Source organism: Mobula birostris, unplaced genomic scaffold (genome assembly GCF_030028105.1).
Source record: "Mobula birostris isolate sMobBir1 unplaced genomic scaffold, sMobBir1.hap1 scaffold_1358, whole genome shotgun sequence".
In the NCBI taxonomy this organism is placed as follows: domain Eukaryota; kingdom Metazoa; phylum Chordata; class Chondrichthyes; order Myliobatiformes; family Myliobatidae; genus Mobula; species Mobula birostris.
In genome coordinates, this window is record NW_027274399.1 from 65001 (window position 1) to 72500 (window position 7500).

The window sequence follows — 7500 nt, forward strand, 5'->3', positions numbered from 1 at the left end:
GTCCCGACGTGGCCGCCGCCGACCAACGCCACCAGCGCCTGCCTGCGCTTTTTCTACCTTCACCGCCTACTTTCTCATCTGTCCGACCGCTGCGCCCGGCTGGCCTGCGCCCCGCCCGTCCGCCCGCCGCCAGATGCGCGAGGGGGTGGGGGGGGGGGGGTCGTGCGCCAGGTAAGCTGCCGCGCTCGTGCACGTGGCCTCCCCGCCGCCGGGGTAGGTTGGTGCTCGGTTCAGCCATCGGCGGTCCCCTCCATTGCAGGGATCCGCTGGGTGTCGCGGCGCCGCACGCGCCCTTGGCCCACGTACGCGTCGCGGACACCCCTTTTCTCTTTCTCTCTCAGGATTCGTATATGACAATGCCGAGAAACGTACCGACAATTTGCTGCACCGCCCGCCGGACCGCTCACAAGGCTCTCCTCGTCCCGAGGACACTAGCCTTCTCGCGGAACCGGAGGCTGCACGCGGACCGCTCTGGCGACCGGACGTCTCCGGCCTCTGCTGGAGCGGGGAGGGAACGCGCGGGTGCCGCCCGACCTTCTGGAAATCGCACATCGGCCGGCCGTCAGTCGGTAGCACCGCGCGCGCAGAGCCTCTCCTTCCTCTCGTTGGTGACCGAGGATCAACGCTTCGGTTGAGTCAGGCTGAACCGGGCATCTCCCTGCCACTCTGGCCTATGGAACTCTCCCGACTCTTTCGCCTTGCCCCTACGGCGCGAAAGAGTGCTGCTGCGGCCGGCGCGCCCGTCCCTTGCTCTCTCGGGCCATGTCTGTCGTCGCAGTGCCGCGCCATCCCCTATCGAGCCGCGTCGCTGGGTGAGGTCCGCACCCGCACCCTTCCGCCGAGCTGGCTCTCAGGACGGTCGACGGTCGCCGCTCGCCTCCGTCGGCCCAGGGCCTAACGCCGCGCCGGTGAACGCCTCGCCATCCCACCCCGTCGATCGCGCCGGTGAGGTCCGCACCTTCACCGCCTAGGTATATGCGCGTGGGTGTAGCTGCCTTCTCGGGATGGTCGACGGTCGTTCGACCGGCCCCCGTCATCTATGCGCACAGCAGTCCCGTCCGCCGGCGGGAGACTCCGTCAATCGATCGTGGTGCAAACGTGCGAATGCCCAACGTCAATTCCGCCCAAAGCATGAAGCCCTCGGTCGGCAATCGGGCCGCCCCGCGGCAGACCCACCTGCCCACCTCCGGAGATGGTAACGAGCCGAGCACGGAAGTTCGGCGCACGTGTCGAGACCGTCGCTTCCACTCGGCCTCTCCCAAAGGTAGGACCGACCAAGCCGGATCGATCGGGGAACAGAGGTCTAACGCAGACGACACTCGCGAGGGCACCAGCGGCAGGCTTGTCCCTTCTCCGTCTTGGTACACACAATGCCTCTTTGCTTTTCGGATCGATATAAAGCTTTTGCCACCGTCGGTCTGCCGGCCGCCGCCCGCGGTCCGCGCTCAGACTCTGTCTGTCCGCAGCCCCCGCTGCGTTCTTGGACTTTGTCATTTTTTTCGGAAATAGCGAAAAAAAGCTTTTATCATTGTAAGTCGGAGCTCGCCCGGCCTCCCGCTTACTGAGTCACAATTGAGTAAGGCTCACTTAGAACTCTGCACTGTGTCAACCGTACCACTAGTCACCCTGCTAAGTGTGTCTGGAAAACGTGTTCCCGTAAATCTCCGGGAACCCCGCCAATCCCCCCGTACAGAAATTGCATGTGTCAAGTCGGCGGGATGCCTCCCGGAAGTCCTGCCGGGAAGGTCGCACTCTGGCCCCGCCAGGCGGGGCAAATCCGACCCCCATAGTGACTTCCGGGCCTAACTCGTTAACCAGAGCCGCGACAGACCGTGCAACAATGACATGTGTCAAACCGGCGGCACGACGCCCGGAGCTCATGCCGGTCGCGGGGGACCTCGGGCCCGCCCGACGGGGCAGATCCGACCTTCACAGGCTTCCGACGGCAATTGGTTAACCGGCGTGGCGCCGAGGGCACGCGGCTGGCTCGGCGGGCGGCCCTCCGGTAGTGCCGCCGTCGATCGGCCGCCTCGGTCGGCAGGAGGGCCCCGAAGTCGCCTTCATTCTGACTTCCGAGTCGGGACTTAGATTACTTTCGACTCTTCAGCCAAGGTCTCGGATCGACGGCGGGACCTGCGGTTGTCCCTCCGAAAATGCCGCCGCTCGGCCGGCACGGCCCGCCGAATACGTCCCCTTACTGGCTCCCGCCTCGGGACTTTGTCAGAAATTCATTCGGGCAAGGTTTCCATTCGGCGGCCGGAGCACCGGTAGTCATACGGAAAATGCCGCCCCTCGGCCGGCATGGGCCTGCGAATAGGTCCCGCTGACAGACTTCCGCAATTGGGTATTTGTCCGAAAATCCATACCGGCAATCTTCGGAATCGTGCGGAAAAGCTGCCGCGTGGCCCGGGTTAACCAATTGGGGAGGCCGGTGCCATCTACCGAATACTTCAACAACTCGTGAAAACGGCCTCCCTATATATCTGCAGGAACCCCGCCAATGCCCCCGTACAGAAATTGCATGTGTCAAAGGGGCGGCCGAATCTGACCCCGGCGGCCGAGCCTCTGGAACTCCGGGTCGGCCTCGGCCGGCAAATCCGACCCCCATCCAGACTTCCGGAGCGGACTTGGTTAACGAATTGCCACCGGGCAAATGGTTAACCGACAGATCTTGGAGGCTCGTTACCCAAGCCATCCCCCGCCGGTGCGAAAAGTTAACAATCAGCGGGCGGGCAATTCGTGAACCGACCGGGACCGGGCAATTCGTTAACCATTCGGAACCGGGCAATTCGTTAACCAACCTTGTCCTGGCAATGAGTGCACCAACCCGGCCGGACAATTCGTTAACCAAGCTGGCTCTGGCAATTCGTTAACCAACCTGGCCGGGACAATTCGTTAACCAACCCGGCCGGACAATTCGTTAACCAAGCTGGCTCTGGCAATTCGTTAACCTACCCGGCCATGGCAATTCGTTAACCAACCTGACCCTGACAATTCGGTAACCAACCCTGTCCTGGCAATGAGTGCACCAGCCCGGCCGGACAATTCGGTAACCAACCAGACCCTGGCAATTCGTTAACCAACCAGGACGGGCAATTCGTCAACCAACCCTGTCCTGGCAATGAGTGCACCAACCCGGCCGGACAATTCGGTAACCAACCAGACCCTGGCAATTCGTTAACCAACCAGGACGGGCAATTCGTCAACCAACCCTGTCCTGGCAATGAGTGCACCAACCCGGCCGGACAATTCGGTAACCAACCAGACCCTGGCAATTCGTTAACCAACCTGACCCGGACAATTCGTTAACCAACCAGGACGGGCAATTCGTTAACCAACCAGGCCCGGACAATACTTTAACCACCCTGGTTTTCCAATTCGTGAACCAACTGGGAACGGACAATTCGGTAACCAACCCTGTCCTGGCAATGAGTGCACCAACCCGGCCGGACAATTCGTTAACCACCCTGTCCTTGCCAATTCGTGAACCAACTGGGAACGGACAATTCGTTAACCAACCCGGCCGGACAATTCGTTAACCAAGCTGGCTCTGGCAATTCGTTAACCTACCCGGCCATGGCAATTCGTTAACCAACCTGACCCTGACAATTCGTTAACCAGCCAGGACGGGCAATTCGTTAACCAACCTGGCCCGGACAATTCGTTAACCAGCCAGGACGGGCAATTCGTTAACCAACCTGGCCCGGACAATTCCTTAACCACCCTGGCCTTGCCAATTCGTGAACCAACTGGGAACGGACAATTCATTAAACAACCCTGTCCTGGCAATGAGTGCACCAACCCAGCCGGACAATTCGTTAACCAGTCTGACCCGGACAATTCGCTAACCAACCCTGCTCGGGCAAATCGTTAACCAAGCCCAACCCCGACAATTCGTTCACCAACCTTGCACGGTCAAGTCGTTAACCAAGCCCAAACCCGACAATTCGTTAACCAACCCATACGTGGCAATTCGCTAAACAACCCGGCTCGGGCAAATGGTTAACCAAGCCGGCCGGGCAAATCGGTAACCGGCCCGGCAGTCCCGACAATTCGACAATCAACCAGCTGAGGACAAACCCTTCGCCCTCAATAACAACTAGTTCTTGACCCGCCGTCAAAATGTCCCGGCCGATGTTCATCAGAAACTCCTTGCTGGCCCATGGGCCCCCCCTCCTTACCTTAAGAGAGTCATAGTTACTCCCGCCGTTTACCCGCGCCGCACTGAATTTCGTCAAGTTGGGTCTGGCAACCTGCTAACCCGGCCGGCCGGGCCTGACAACGCTCTAGAAACCCGGAACAGGCAGTTTCGTGAACCAACCGCGCACGCTCCTGACAATGCGTTCACCCACCCTGCTCGGGCAAATCGTTAACCAAGCCCAACCCTGACAATGCGTTAATCAACCCGGCCATGGCAATTCATTAACCAACCCGGCTCGGGCAAATGGTGAACCAAGCCCAACCCTGACAATTCGGTAACCAACCCGGCTCGGGCAAATGGTTAACCAAGCCGGCCGGGCAAATCGTTAACCGGCCCGGCAGTCCCGACAATTCGACAATCAACCCGCTGAGGACAAACCCTTCGCCCTCAATAACAACTAGTTCTTGCCCCGCCGTCAAAATGTCCCGGCCGATGTTCATCAGAAACTCCTTGCTGGCCCATGGGCCCCCCTCCATACCTTAAGAGAGTCATAGTTACTCCCGCCGTTTACCCGCGCCGCACTGAATTTCGTCAAGTTGGGTCTGGCAAGCCGCTAACCCGGCCGGCCGGGCCTGACAACGCTCTAGAAACCCGGAACAGGCAGTTTCGTGAACCAACCGCGCACGCTCCTGACAATGCGTTAGCCAACCCTGCTCGGGCAAATCGTTAATCAAGCCCAACCCTGAAACTGCGTTAACCAACCCGGCCATGGCAATTCATTAACCAACCCGGCTCGGACAAATGGTTAACCAAGCCCAACCCTGACAATTCGGTAACCAACCCGGCTCGGGCAAATGGTTAACCAAGCCGGCCGGGCAAATCGCTAACCGGCCCGGCAGTCCCGACAATTCGACAATCAACCAGCTGAGGACAAACCCTTCGCCCTCAATAACAACTAGTTCTTGCCCCGCCGTCAAAATGTCCCGGCCGATGTTCATCAGAAACTCCTTGCTGGCCCATGGGCCCCCCTCCATCCTTAAGAGAGTCATAGTTACTCCGGCCGTTTACCCGCGCCGCACTGAATTTCGTCAAGTTGGGTCTGGCAAGCCGCTAACCCGGCCGGCCGGGCCTGACAACGCTCTAGAAACCCGGAACAGGCAGTTTCGTGAACCAACCGCGCACGCTCCTGACAATGCGTTAGCCAACCCTGCTCGGGCAAATCGTTAATCAAGCCCAACCCTGAAACTGCGTTAACCAACCCGGCCATGGCAATTCATTAACCAACCCGGCCCGGGCAAATGGTTAACCAAGCCCAACCCTGACAATTCGGTAACCAACCCGGCTCGGGCAAATGGTTAACCAAGCCGGCCGGGCAAATCGCTAACCGGCCCGGCAGTCCCGACAATTCGACAATCAACCCGCTGAGGACAAACCCTTCGCCCTCAATAACAACTAGTTCTTGCCCCGCCGTCAAAATGTCCCGGCCGATGTTCATCAGAAACTCCTTGCTGGCCCATGGGCCCCCCTCCATACCTTAAGAGAGTCATAGTTACTCCGGCCGTTTACCCGCGCCGCACTGAATTTCGTCAAGTTGGGTCTGGCAAGCCGCTAACCCGGCCGGCCGGGCCTGACAACGCTCTAGAAACCCGGAACAGGCAGTTTCGTGAACCAACCGCGCACGCTCCTGACAATGCGTTAGCCAACCCTGCTCGGGCAAATCGTTAATCAAGCCCAACCCTGAAACTGCGTTAACCAACCCGGCCATGGCAATTCATTAACCAACCCGGCCCGGGCAAATGGTTAACCAAGCCCAACCCTGACAATTCGGTAACCAACCCGGCTCGGGCAAATGGTTAACCAAGCCGGCCGGGCAAATCGCTAACCGGCCCGGCAGTCCCGACAATTCGACAATCAACCCGCTGAGGACAAACCCTTCGCCCTCAATAACAACTAGTTCTTGCCCCGCCGTCAAAATGTCCCGGCCGATGTTCATCAGAAACTCCTTGCTGGCCCATGGGCCCCCCTCCATACCTTAAGAGAGTCATAGTTACTCCCGCCGTTTACCCGCGCCGCACTGAATTTCGTCAAGTTGGGTCTGGCAAGCCGCTAACCCGGCCGGCCGGGCCTGACAACGCTCTAGAAACCCGGAACAGGCAGTTTCGTGAACCAACCGCGCACGCTCCTGACAATGCGTTAGCCAACCCTGCTCGGGCAAATCGTTAATCAAGCCCAACCCTGAAACTGCGTTAACCAACCCGGCCATGGCAATTCATTAACCAACCCGGCCCGGGCAAATGGTTAACCAAGCCCAACCCTGACAATTCGTTAACCAACCCGGCCCGGGCAAATGGTTAACCAAGCCGGCCGGGCAAATCGGTAACCGGCCCGGCAGCCCCGACTATTCGACAATCAACCAGCTGAGGACAAACCCTTCACCCTCAATAACAACTACGTCTTGCCCCGCCGTCAAAATGTCCCGGCCGATGTTCATCAGAAACTCCTTGCTGGCCCATGGGCCCCCCCTCCTTACCTTAAGAGAGTCATAGTTACTCCCGCCGTTTACCCGCGCCGCACTGAATTTCGTCAAGTTGGGTCTGGCAAGCCGATAACCCGGCCGGCCGGGCCTGACAACGCTCTAGAAACCCGGAACAGGCAGTTTCGTGAACCAACCGCGCACGCTCCTGACAATGTGTTCACCCACCCTGCTCGGGCAAATCGTTAACCAAGCCCAAACCCGACAATTCGTTAACCAACCCAACCATGACAATTCGCTAACCAACCCGGCCCGGGCAAATGGTTAACCAAGCCCAAACCTGACAATTCGTTAACCAACCCGGCCCGGGCAAATGAGTAACCAAGCCGGCCGGGCAAATCGGTAACCGGCCCGGCAGCCCCGACTATTCGACAATCAACCAGCTGAGGACAAACCCTTCACCCTCAATAACAACTACGTCTTGCCCCGCCGTGAAAATGTCCCGGCCGATGTTCACCAGAAACTCCTTGCTGGCCCATGGGCCCCCCGCCTTAAGTCATAGTTACTCCCGCCGAATACCCGCGCTTCACTGAATTTCGTCAAGCTGGCCCTGTCAAATCCTTAACCCGACCGGACCCTGACAATTCGATAAAAAAAACCAGCTGGCGCAGCCCACCTCTTCCAATACTACGGCGCACGGGGCCCGCGCGGTGGGTGGGTGGGTGGGTGTGTGGGTGTGTGAGCTTGAACCATGTGTCCGGAGATCGGGTGGTCCAGGGAGTTTTGGTTACCCAGGTGCAATTCGTTAACCAAGTCTGGCTCGGAAGTCCGGATGCGGGTCGGATTTGCCGGCCACTGCCGGCCGGGAGTTCCAGAGCCCCGGCCG